The 12148-nt window shown below is 45.4% G+C and overlaps 1 protein-coding gene across 1 annotated transcript in view; it reads left to right on the top strand.

Annotated features, from left to right (window-relative positions):
- Nucleotides 1-7171: 7171 nt before the first annotated feature.
- Nucleotides 7172-12148, top strand: part of LOC118019473 (monocarboxylate transporter 9) — a 51673-nt gene continuing 46696 nt past the window's right edge. Inside the window, exon 1 of the mRNA XM_035018683.1 lies at nucleotides 7172-7542. The gene's annotated coding sequence lies outside the window, so the exon portion shown is untranslated. The remainder of the gene's footprint in view (nucleotides 7543-12148) is intronic.

The raw sequence follows: 12148 nt of genomic DNA, 5'->3' as shown, positions 1-12148 counted from the left end.
TCTACTTCCCACAAACACGTTTATCCCAATCCTTTGTGATTATCCATTGTAGTTCTCAATGTAGTCCCTAACATAAGAGGCTTTCATGCCATTAAGACTTTGCAAATGCTCTTCCCTCTGTCTTGGGCTGCCCCCCTCTCAACCCAAGCTGTGTTTCTCTTTCTGTGTTCCCTTAATGCAGCATGAGTATCTTGACCGAGATACTTACCACATTCTCATAACTATTTACCTGTCAGTATTCCCTCTTAGGTTGTAGGACCCCTTGTTTTCATATAATGCCTGGCACAAAATGAATGATTAAGAATTATTTGATGAATGAGTAAATAAGAATAAATAAGAATTGACAGTATATTTCGTAGTTCATGCATGAGGATTTGTGTTATAGACAACAGATTTCAGAAAATGGGTTGCAAGCTGTAGATCATAGAATCAACATAAATTGCATGAGACTAACCATAAAGAAAATTGCTGATGCGATTAAGGCAAATTTATCTGAATAAGGGTGGTGATGATCACTAAGTCTTGTGACAAATACATAGCATTTGTTTTACTAGCTAATTTTTTTTTTAAACTAGGTAAGTAATTTTAAAACATTATTTTAAATACAGCTTAGTGAAATATTGTAGTAGTTAAGAGCACAGATTCCAGAGTCAGATAGCCTGGGTTTAAACTCTGTATCTCTGTCTTTTCATATGTAAAATGGGGGAAATAGTATTCTTAAGTGCTTAGCACAGAGCCTAGTGGTTCTGGTCATCTCTATTTGCCACTGTCTCCCACTCAGTTCAATTTCTGCCCTTCTTTGTCCTGCTCTGTGCCCAGGAGGCTGACCACTTGTGGGCCTCTCAGTGCCTAGCTTCTGCTTGTCTTTGGCCAATGGTAAGCACCATCAAGAGGTGTGAGAGCAGAGAGAGAGGCAGGGGTATTCTTTCCACACTCATTTTGGCACTTTGTCTCTGACACTCAAACTAGGTCTCTTCCCAATTCCAGCTCCCTCTGGGGCGGGGGGAGGGGGTCCCTCCTTTGCAGGCTCTGTTTTCCTAGGTACTGGTAACACTAGGTCTTCCGTTTGTTAGGTAAGGCCCAGCAGCAGCAATCACATCCCACTGTCTGGTCTCAGGCTTTTAACCGTGCCCACAGTGCTAAAATTATTTACCTTAAGATTCCTTCACTTGACTCTCTGGGATGTCTTCTGTTTCCTGCCAGGACCTTGACTAATACACTGTATATACAAATTGCTTAAAAATGTGAGCTATTACTATATTTAATTATTAATATTAAATGTTTAATTATTAAATTTAAAAATGAACATCAAACACCATTAATGGAACATATTTAAATTAAAATAAATAGATCATTGTAAATATTAAATATTGTTATGATATTAAAACATTTATGGCTATTGAGTAGAAAGCAGGATTCACATCCACCTTTAAAGTAAAGCAGAGGACTTCAAGCACATTTCAATTTTACAGCTGGTTGTTTTGCCTGTGGTTTGGAATAACTGCCACGTACTTGGGTGGAAAGTTGAAGAAGCTGTACAGCGTGTGGGTCAGAGCGAGAAGGCCGGGCACACCTTTCCACTGAGCGCACCCGCGGGGGCGGGAGCAACCTGCTCGCACTGTCAGGCTGATTCTGTCTGCACTTTTCCCGCCTGTGTCCATACTCTTACAGAACACGCTTGACTGCACACTTTCGTCCCTCAAGGGTGTACTTTTTTCTTTATAAGTTCTAGTTTCATAGGTAGCTACCATGTTCGAAATCAGGCTCAACAAGCCAAAGGAGCAGCATGTTGCCTCGCTCTCGGGCGTCCATATTTTCAACCTCAAAAAACCCAAATATTTATTTGCTGAAACCATGTGGTAAACTATTTGGATTGTCCACGATTTGGACTGCATAGACCCTGTGCACCTACATCATGTGGTGGAGAAGAGAAGGCTAAAACTTCCCATCTGGAGCTGAGATGTTGTTTGGGGCTGTCTGAAACTTTGTTATGTAGAGCCCATAAGTCAGACGCTCAGGTGGAGGCCCGTGAACAAAATTGGCACGGTTTCACAGAAAGGTCCAGTTCAGTGGTCTTATGTTTATTTTAAAACAACATTAATCAATTCCACCTGTATTTTCAGAAAAAGACATTGAATTCATTGGTACATTTGAACCTGACAGCCTGCCTTTGGGATTAAAGCCTTCTCCCATGATCTATTATCCAATATGATTACATCATAGATCATATGAGCTGAATTTGTAACGGACACGATTCCATGAGTGAATTAACATGTGAGAAATGGTCTGAGATGGTCCTGGACACACGAGGGAATTTTCTCCTTCCCTCCTTCAATACACTTCCGGAGACCCTCCTTCACGCAAGCCCTGTACAGAATCCTGAGATACCACTGTGAACAGGGACAAGCAGAGGACAGCCAGCCTCGTCTCACCAGCGTGGCCCCTGCACTCACCTGCCCGTCTGCTTCCATCTCTGCAGCTTTGTTGCCCTCTGACTTTGGGCAGCTCCCTGAACCTCCTGGGGCCTTAGTTTCCCATCTGTAAAATGGAAACTTTAATTTGAAAAAAATATACATATCCCTGTGTTCATCACAGTATTATTTACAGTAGCCAAGCTATAGAGGTAACCTAAGTGTCCATCGATAGATGAATGGATCAAGAAGATGAGGTATATATACACAATGGAATACTACCAAGCCATAAAAAAGAATGAGACCTTGCCATTTGTGACCGCATGGAAAAAACCAGAGGGTATTGTGCTAAGTGAAAGAAGTTATACGGAAAAAAACCAAATACCATATGACTTGGCTTATATGTGGACTCTAAAAACAAAACAGACAAAACAAAACAGTAACAGACTCATAGATACAAAGAACAAACTGATGGTTGCCAGAGGGGAGGTGGGTGGTGGACGAAATAGGTGAAGGGGATTCAGAAGTGCAATCTTCCAGTTATAAAATAAATAAGACATGGGGATATAATGTACAGCACATTTGTTACAATATTGTAACATCTTCATATAGTGACAGACAGTAACTAGACTTACTGTGGTGACCCTTTCATAATGCGTATAAATACTGAATCACTAGCCTGAAACTAATACAATATTGCATGTCAACTGTTCTTCAGTTAAAAAAAATAATAGAGTGTGGCAGAGTAAGACCACTGTTGCAGCAAAAGTCACTAACAGTTTGAGCATGCTTTCATGCATTCATTGCTATTTGGCCATTCATTCATTCAACCAAAGTTCATTAAGCAAAGAGCTACCCTATTATTCCTGTCACTGTGCTCTAGGGAGCAGTGATGACCAGGAGACCAGGTACCTGCTTTCAGGATTTTACAGTTTCTCTGTGCAAACAACGAGGACATTATAGATGTTGGGAGTCCTACATGTAGATATATGCTGGGTGCTTTGGAAACTGATACACACAAAAACGTAATTATTTTGATTATGGTCTTGAAACCATGCAATGCAAGTCAGAAGGATGTGAAGTGGAAAGTGTATATATGTGTACGCACACATGCACACACACACACACACACGCTGAAGGACGCACATTCTATGTAGTTTTGTGTTTCTGGTTTCCACTTTCATGAGGATGTAGAGTAGTGGTTCAGAGCACGATGCCTAGATTAAAACTCCAGCCTACCTGTCATTAACTGTGGACTGGGGGCAAACTGCTTAACTTCTCTCTAGTTCATTTTCATTAGCAGCCAAAGTGGATGATTATAATAGCACCTACTTCTTAGGTTTATGGTGCGTTGTAGTAAGCTTAGTGAGCTGGCAGTCCTCAGTGTTAGCTCTTACCAGCCTTGGATCATTTTCCTAAGGTAGAGTGGGGAGGGCACAGGCTTAGCAACCAGCCAGACCAGAGCCTGAGTCCTACTCCATTACTTATCAACCAAGCAAGTAACTTAACCTCTGAATTCCAGTTTTCTCTTCTGTAAAATGAAGATAACAATACGTAACCCCATGAGATTGCATAGTTCTTGGCAATTACCAGGTACTCAAAGAATAGCATTTATCCCTCTTTTCCCTTCCCCTAAGATTAAAAACCGCTTGAGCCCAATAATGTGATGAAAGTAAAGGCAAGAAAAAGAAGAAATAATATTCTGGAGAATTACAAGTAAAAATACGATGTAGTATGTTTTTAAGGTCATTTTTAACATTTGAAACTTTGTCCTTCTAAACAAATCTCTAAGTATGTGAGAGAATGGCTTATCCACCTCTAGTTTTTTTTTTTTTTTATCTGTTAAAGTGTGAGTGAATGAAATGGAATTCATAGAATGGATCTCTAGATCTGAGCCAACTGCTATAAAAACTCTAAGTTCTATTTTCTTTATTTTTATTTTCAAGTGTAGTGTCTATGTAGCTATGCCGTCATTCATAAACAGGGGAAGAGCAGCGTGTACAAAAGAAACATGTCCTGGTGTAGTAAGTCAGGAAGGAAAGTCTGCTCAGCTGGGCAGGCACTGGATGGGTGACTCACGTCTGTGTAAATGTCCCACCCTCCCCTGGCCAACTTTTGCCTTCATCTGCCCTCCATGTTTCTGGTTTCCTGGCTGGCGTGAGGTCTGCCGAGCAATTTCAGGTTAATTTCTCTGTCTTTTCTCTAAAAGATTGAATCAGCAAAGGTCTAAGGGGGCGTGGGCTTTAGCAAATCTCACAAATCACAAACTTCTTAATAAATGCCCCAAACAATAAAAATAATACAAGGCAAAGGACCAACTTCTTCGTCCAGGGCATCACTTCTATACCAAATTTTTTTTAAATGCACATTCAGCGTTCATTCTTCCCAAGGGAGTTTTATTAAATCCAGCTTATTTGATGACCTGTCTTTTTCTCTCACTCTGTCTTGCAAGTACATACGCTTTTGGGCCCAAGAGAGGCCCAAAGGGCAAGGGCTGCACAGAGCTGTAAAGCCAGCAATACTGAAACTTATCTGACCCTCACCTCGTTCGCAAATCTTGCATCTTCCAGTCATTGGGGACAAAAATTCCAGATGGTAGGGAGGTGGTTTCGGTCCTGTCTCCACCAACCTGCTCTCCAGCCCCTCTGCACTGTGGGGGGCAGTGGGAGAGGGTGTGTGATCAGAACATCCCTAGCTTCTCTGGGTCAAATTCCACTCATGGGTAAAGTGTCAGGGTTGGACTAGATTTCTTGAGTTCTCCTGCACGTCTGATTGCTCTGCTGAGGTGTGATTGAACAATGAACCTTCACAGGGGTGGTGCAATTCTCACATTCTAGCAACGGCAGCAATTCCCTAAGGCAGCGGCCACGGCAACCAGAGCCACCTTCCACACTCCGTAAGTCCTCCGGGCTGCCTCTGCCCACTCCATTCATTGCAGTATGAGTCTGGACCCCCAGCCCTTTGAGTTTTTGACCCCTGGGATCCAGTCTTACGCTAACGTCGGGACCATGCTCCCGTGTGTAAGAATGAGCTCATTTTCAGTTCTTAGTGGATCGGTGCAGACTGGCCTGAGCAGACATGGGAGTGCTGGTCATAAACTCTCTGTAAAAGAAATCTGGGAGGGGCACCTGGGTGGTTAAGCGACCGACTCTTGGTCATGATCTCAGGGTTCTGGGATCGAGCCCTGCTTCAGGCTCCGTGCTCAGCACAGGGTCTGCTTGGAATTCTCTCCCTCTCCCTCTGCCCCTCCTGCTGGTGCTCTCTCTGTAAAAATAAATAATTAAATCTTTAAAAAAAACCTGGGAAAACTTGGTGGAGATGAGAACAGGGACAAGGCACCTTTAGAAACCAATTGGGGAACACAAATATTTTTCAAGCAGGGTTTCCTTGTCCTCAAAATATAATTTTATATACATGGATTTGTTCAACCAACTAACTATCAAGATGACACTTGCTTTGGTGGTTAGAGGGTACTTGAATCAAAGAAAAAACTTTCTAAAATATCTTTTATCAAAATATATGGAGAAAAGTACACACGCTATCAGTGGGCAGGTCAATGCATTCTTATAACGTGAACACATTGAGTAACCACAAACCAGCTCAAAAATAGCACAGAGTGATAAGCCCTTATTCTATGCTCTCTCCTTCTCAGAAATACATTTTTGATGGTGTTGACAGCATCACCTCTCTATGTTCCCTTCCAGAACCATTCCTGGGACCACCTCCCTCTCATTCTCACTGTTACTTCATTCCCCGCCCCCAATCTTTCTCCTTCTCAGGACAAAACAAAATACGAAATATCAACTAGCACTGGCCATTCTTTTCCCTATAACCCGAAAGTCAGTAAATTGGGTGGAAAGGAATGGTGTGGGGCAAAAGGGATGAACCACTGTTTTCATATCTGTATGAAAACTTGATATATATGGTCAAGGTCCTCAGGATTTTTGGAGCTCTCATTTCAGGTAGACTGCACCATGCAGCCAAGATGAGAAAACAGAGGCTCAGCAAGGTGAGGCAGCTTAATCTGGATTTCAGAAAACGAACCTTTGCAAAGTGTGGTGCCTGTGTCTAGGTCAGAACCAGAGGCTTCAGGCTATAAAGGGAATTCTCAGCCCTGTAATGGGTGGTGGCCCCGGGCCTCTTTGAGAAGCTGGTAGAAGGTATGGTGCCTCTTCCCAGAAATACGCATACACTGAAAATGCATATCACTTTAGGGGGTCCTCTCTCCCAGCACGCTGTGTGCACTGCGGTTCGCCCTCCTTTCCCATGGAGCTGTCACAAAGGACAGCCCTTGGCATCCTCACTCCTCACTGCCCAGGAGCACCGGCCCCACAAAGTTCTGGTGCCCGGTTCTCTGGGATCACTGCCAGCTGGGTATACAGCTCCGGCCTGGAGGGCGCCCGGCGGCCCCAGGAGCCTGGGAGACCCGGGGCCACTCGCCCTCATCCCTAGACCCCGGCTTCCCCCGAAAGCACTGGGTCTTTGGCGAGCCGCTGCGGGCACGCGGAGGGCGGCGGGGGCGCAGAGGCGCCGGGGGACGCGCGCGTGTGCGCACCGACAGGGCGCCTGGCCGGCGGTGCCAGGCTCTCCCGAGGCCTTGGTGGCCCCGGGCCGGGCGGGGGCCGCGGTCCCGGCGGTGCCCTCTCTCCGCCTGGCCGGCCCGAGCCGGGCCGGAGCCGAGAGAGCTGGAGCAGCGCCCCTACCGCCCGCTTTTCCGCCTCCATCTCCTCCGCCTCCTCCTCCTTCCCCCAGCCACCCGCGCAGTCACAACCGGTTCAGACTGGCCAGGGTGCCCCGCAAAGGAGAGGGACAGGGGGCAAACAGCGGGGAAGAACTTGCCGGGAAGGAGGAGGCGGAGAAAGAGAAGGTGGAGCCCAGAGGAGGGGGCCGGCTTCCTCTCTCCCTGCACGCGGCCGCCGCCGCCGCCGCAGGGCTCGGCGAGGGCAGAGGGCGGCGGCTCCCGGGGCCGCGCGTAGCGGGACCGATTGCCCAGTACTCCCGCAGGGGCCCGGGCCCCCGGATAAATACCGCCCGGCCGGCCCGGAGCAGCAGGCGAGAGCGGCGGCCGCGGTCCTCGCCGCACCACCCGCCCGGCTCGCCCGGGGCTCTGCGCCCCGAGGCCGCTACCCAGGTAAAGGGCCCGAGCTCGCGGGAGGGTGCTCGGCGGCCGCCCGCGCCGCCTCGCCTCCCAAGGCGAGAAGTAACTCCTCTGGCTCGGGGCAGCAGGCGGCGGCGGCGGCGACGCTGTCACCCGCGGGCAAGCACTTTGGAACAGCTTTCTGGTTTGGGGTGTGTGCCGGGGGCTGAGTGTCCTCGCTGCGCCCGGCCCTTGATACCCGCCCCTGCGGATGGGGTGCTTCTCCGCGGTGGGCAGGTTTCCCCAGCAATCTGAGGGTCGCATTTTGCACGGAGGTGGAAGACAGAGACAGAGATAGAAGGACCGCCAGAAAAGCGTCCTGGAGGAAGGACGGTGCCTACGGACCGGGCTCAGGGCCGCGGTCTGTCCCGGAACTCCTGAGACAGCTGCTGGTGGCAGAGCGGGGGCTGGGGGGAATGCGACCAGGTGGCCCCCTGTTTCTCAGAGGGCAGCGAGGCCTCCAGGTACCCCGCCGGGGCGCTGGTGCACGCCGCCGCCCCCGGGTGCTCCGGGGCTGGGAGGAAGGCGGCGCGCGGGTTGGCGGAGTCCACGCCGCCGCGCCAGGTTCAGCACCACCGGGTCAATCCGGGCGACCGCCGCGGGAGGTACGGGCACCTCGGCCGCCGGGACACCGAGCGGGAACTTGGGAGGACTTGGTGCTTACCGCTCCATCTGTGGCTCGCCCCGGGTAACCTACTCTGGCTTCAGAAGCGCCAGAGGCTTTGGAAAGAGCTGACAACTATTTAAAAACTTGGTCATCAAAACCAAATCAATGCTTCTTCGGTTGCCAGTTCTAATTCAGCACAGGTCAATGCATCCGGGCTGTTTAGGCGGGATTTACACTAAATAATATACTTATACAGTAAGTTATTTAATATAACACTTTTGGGATCAATTTCCTGGGTCACAATTAGTTTGGGTGTATTTTTTTTTTTTTTAATCTCGAATTATCTGTATAGTAGTTCAGATTGCAGATGGATCCTCCCCGCCAGTAGGTTATTTAGTTGTTCCATCAAATTGTGTTAATTTGGTATGTCCTGACAGTTTCTTAGATTCAGGTTTGTTTTAGCTCTGAGAAATGGTTCTGGCTGGTTCAGGCAGAAGACTGAGGAAGCTGGGGAAGATTCCGAAGTGAAAGTATCGATATTCATTACATGATCACACCTTCTTTTAAATAACATGTCACTAGCAGGGTTAGTACTGATATCATTGCTAGAAATGTTTTTTTTTTTTTTTTTAAGGCCCTGGGAAATGGAAATTACATAATAAAATAGTTCAACCTGAACATTTGGGACAATTCATAATTTTAGCTCCATTAAGAACATCCTTCTCTGTTGCTTCCCTTTTGTGTGTAGGCCAGTGGGGGAACAAGGACCCTTCATATTAATCGGATGAATCTAGGGAAGGACAGGTGATAAGGGGAAGGACGCTAGGAATCTCTCCCAACTTCTGGCTGTGACTCTGAAGGGACTGAGGTGAGGGTGTGTCTTGGTTGAGGTCTGAAACTACCAAGACAGACCAGAGCATGGTGCTTCGGATTGGATCTGGTCGTGAAACAGGAGCTAGAGGAGGACAATTAGAAAGATGTGGCCAGATTTTCAAGCTTCATTTCCTCACCCCAATCTTTTGAACCCCCAGTTTTTGTGGTCTTTTACTCAAGTGAGATATCTCTTGACTTTAATTTATAGACAACAGTTGAGTATAGAAAGCCAGTGGGAAGGTGCAAAAAACCACAATGTCTTGCTTGTGTTAAGTATAGCTTTTCAAGAAAGTTTCACCTAATGACTTAAGTTTTAGTTAAAGATTGCAAGAGTGCATATATTTTGAGCTAGTTGGCCTTTTCTTTGGGAGGTTCTTTGCAGATACCAAAGTATTCCCTGTAGATAATGAGATTGAACTAGAACTTAACAACCGAGTTCAAGCAAAGAACACATGGTCCCTGCCTTCAAAGAGTTTAGTCTAGTGGGAAAAATGGGTATGTTTACAAATATCTACAATACAAGGTAGTATAAATGGAGTCATATGGCAGGAACATCATTAGTGTGCTATTGAATGGCAGAGAAAAGGGAAGGTTCATTCAAGGTTAAGAACTAAAAAAAGTTACATAGCAGGTGTAGCATTTGAGCTGGTATTTGAAGAAGGAAGAGGATTTCCTCCATTGAAAGGAGCCTTGCTGGAACAAGCAAATAGCACAGACTTCTGGAAGTCCAGTGTGTCCAAAGGAAGCAGAGTAGTTTGGAGTGATTGGAGCCTGGAATTTAAGATAGATAAGGCTGGGAGGTAGGATGGGGCTAGATTGGGGAGAATATGACAAGCCATGTGAAGAAATTAAAAATCATTGAACATCATCATTATTGTTATTACTATTTATACCAGCAATGTAGTTATACCATCCTTAACTGTAGTTTATACCTTGAAGTTCAGTTTTGTTTATACCCTAAAATAAATAAGTGGATAAAATCTCAATGGTATTTGCTTCCTATTGACATTACTATAAAAGAGTAATGTGTTTCAAATAGCCTCTAATGCTTTATATAATTCCGACAGTTTTTCCCCCAAATCTGCAGTCTTATGGTATACCGACTCTTGGTTTGATGAAAACTCTGGATAGGAAGACACCTCCACTTTCCTGGGCAATATGCAGAGTAGAGCCACTGTCTATTCTCTGTTTCAACTGCCAATAATAATAATTATTATTAATGTTTATTAAACATGATGTGTCATGTGAGTCACATACCTTATTTCATTAAGGAAGAAGGCATAATTTTGATCTTAGGCTGATAATTTTAAAAAGGTCACTCAGCTAAATAGATGATGGGGCCAGGATTTGAAGCCAAGAAATGTCTCTCAAAAGCCCATCCTTTGAACTATTGTTGAACTATCAGGTAAGAAGGAAATCATACAGGATAGCTTGTTAAAAGAAGTTAGAAACTGAGCCTGCTACCTGTAGAAGTGTTTCTCTGTTTTTAAATTTGCATCCTCATTCCCATCATTCTGATTTTATTTTTTAATTGAGTTATAATTGACATACAGCATTGTATTACTTTTACATGTACAGCATAATGATTTGAAATATGTATATATTGTGAAGTGATTACCACAGTAAGTTTAGTTAACATCACCATCACACATACAGTTTTTTTTTGGAGGGGAGGGTTTCTTGTTTTTAAATTTTAAGTTCAATTAATTAACAATATAGTGTATTATCAGTTTTAGAGGTAGAGTTCAGTGATTCATCAGTTGCATACAACACCCAGTGCTCATTCCATCACGTGCCCTCCTTCATGCCCACCACCCAGTCACCCCATCCCCCCCTCCCCTCCCCTCCAGCAAGCCTCAGTTTCTTTCCTATGCTTAAGAAGTCTCTTACGGTTTTTCTCCCTCTCCGGTTTCATCTTGTTTTATTCTTCCCAGGTTTTTTGTTTGTTTGTTTTTTACTAACCAGAATCATGCTGTATGTATTGTCCATGTGCTTTTTGGAGATGTTCTCAGCCTAGCACACTCCTTTTATCCATTTTATATTCCACAGAAATAGATGTTTGGGTTGCTTCATTCTGCTGTTATAATTATTCCCACTTTTGTGCACAAACTTGGGCACAGGGGCTGAAAGTTGAGGGGAACAGTGTCAGTTTGAGCCCTTGGCAATCTGAGGTGAAGGCATGTTGACTTGGCATTTAGCAGGTGGCAGGCCGTGCACGCTGACTCGGGCAGGAGGGCGGCTGGACCGTGAATTTGGGACCCACAGGCTGATGGCATCGTGTGTGACAGGGTTGTGGCTGGTTTTGCTTTTAATTTTTGTTTTTCTGGGAAACTTGATCTCTCCCTCTATTCTAAATGAAAGCCTTGCTGGATAGAGTATTCTTGGCTGTAGATTTTTTCCTTTTAGCAGTTGGAATTTATCATGCCACTTTCTTCTGGCCTGCAGAGCTTCTGCTGAAAAACCCACTGATAGCCGTATGGGGTTTCCCTTGTATGTACTTGCTTTCCTTTCTCTTGCTGCTTTTAAAATTCTCTCTTTATCACTACTTTTGGCCATCTTATTTACTTTGTGTCTTGGCGCAGACCTCTTTGGGTTGGTTGTGCTGGGGGCTCTCTGTGCCTCCTGGATCTGGATTTCTCTTTCCTTGCCCAGATTCAGGAAGTTTTTAGCTATTATTTCTTCAGACAAATCTTCTGCCCCCTTTCCTCGCTCTTCTCCTTCTGGGATCCCTATCATGCGACTGTTACACCTGACAGTGTTGCTGAGTTCCCTGGGTCTATTTTCATTTTGTGTATTTTTTCCCCCTCTCATCTGCTCGGCTTGATTGCTTTCCATGACTCTGTCCTCCAGGTGGCTGATCCTTTCTTCTACTTCCTCTTGCTTGCTATTTATTCCAGATGGTCTATTTTTATTTCCATTTAGTGAGTCCAATAGCTCTAATTGGTTCTTTTTTATGTCTTCTAGCTCTTGGTAGAGGGTCTCATGGAGGTCCTGCAGTCCTTCCTCAATTCTAGCAAGCATCTTTATGAGTGTTACTTTAAATTCGCTATCAGACATATTACTTATCTCCGTTTCACTTAGGTCTCCTGCTCTGATTTTGTCCTGTTCTTTGATTTGGGA

This window comes from Mirounga leonina, unplaced genomic scaffold (assembly GCF_011800145.1).
Source record: "Mirounga leonina isolate KUSES-001 unplaced genomic scaffold, KU_Mleo_1.0 Mir_108, whole genome shotgun sequence".
Taxonomy (NCBI): Eukaryota; Metazoa; Chordata; class Mammalia; order Carnivora; family Phocidae; genus Mirounga; species Mirounga leonina.
Note: the sequence above shows the minus strand (reverse complement) of the source record. Positions and strands in the feature narration are given on the sequence as shown.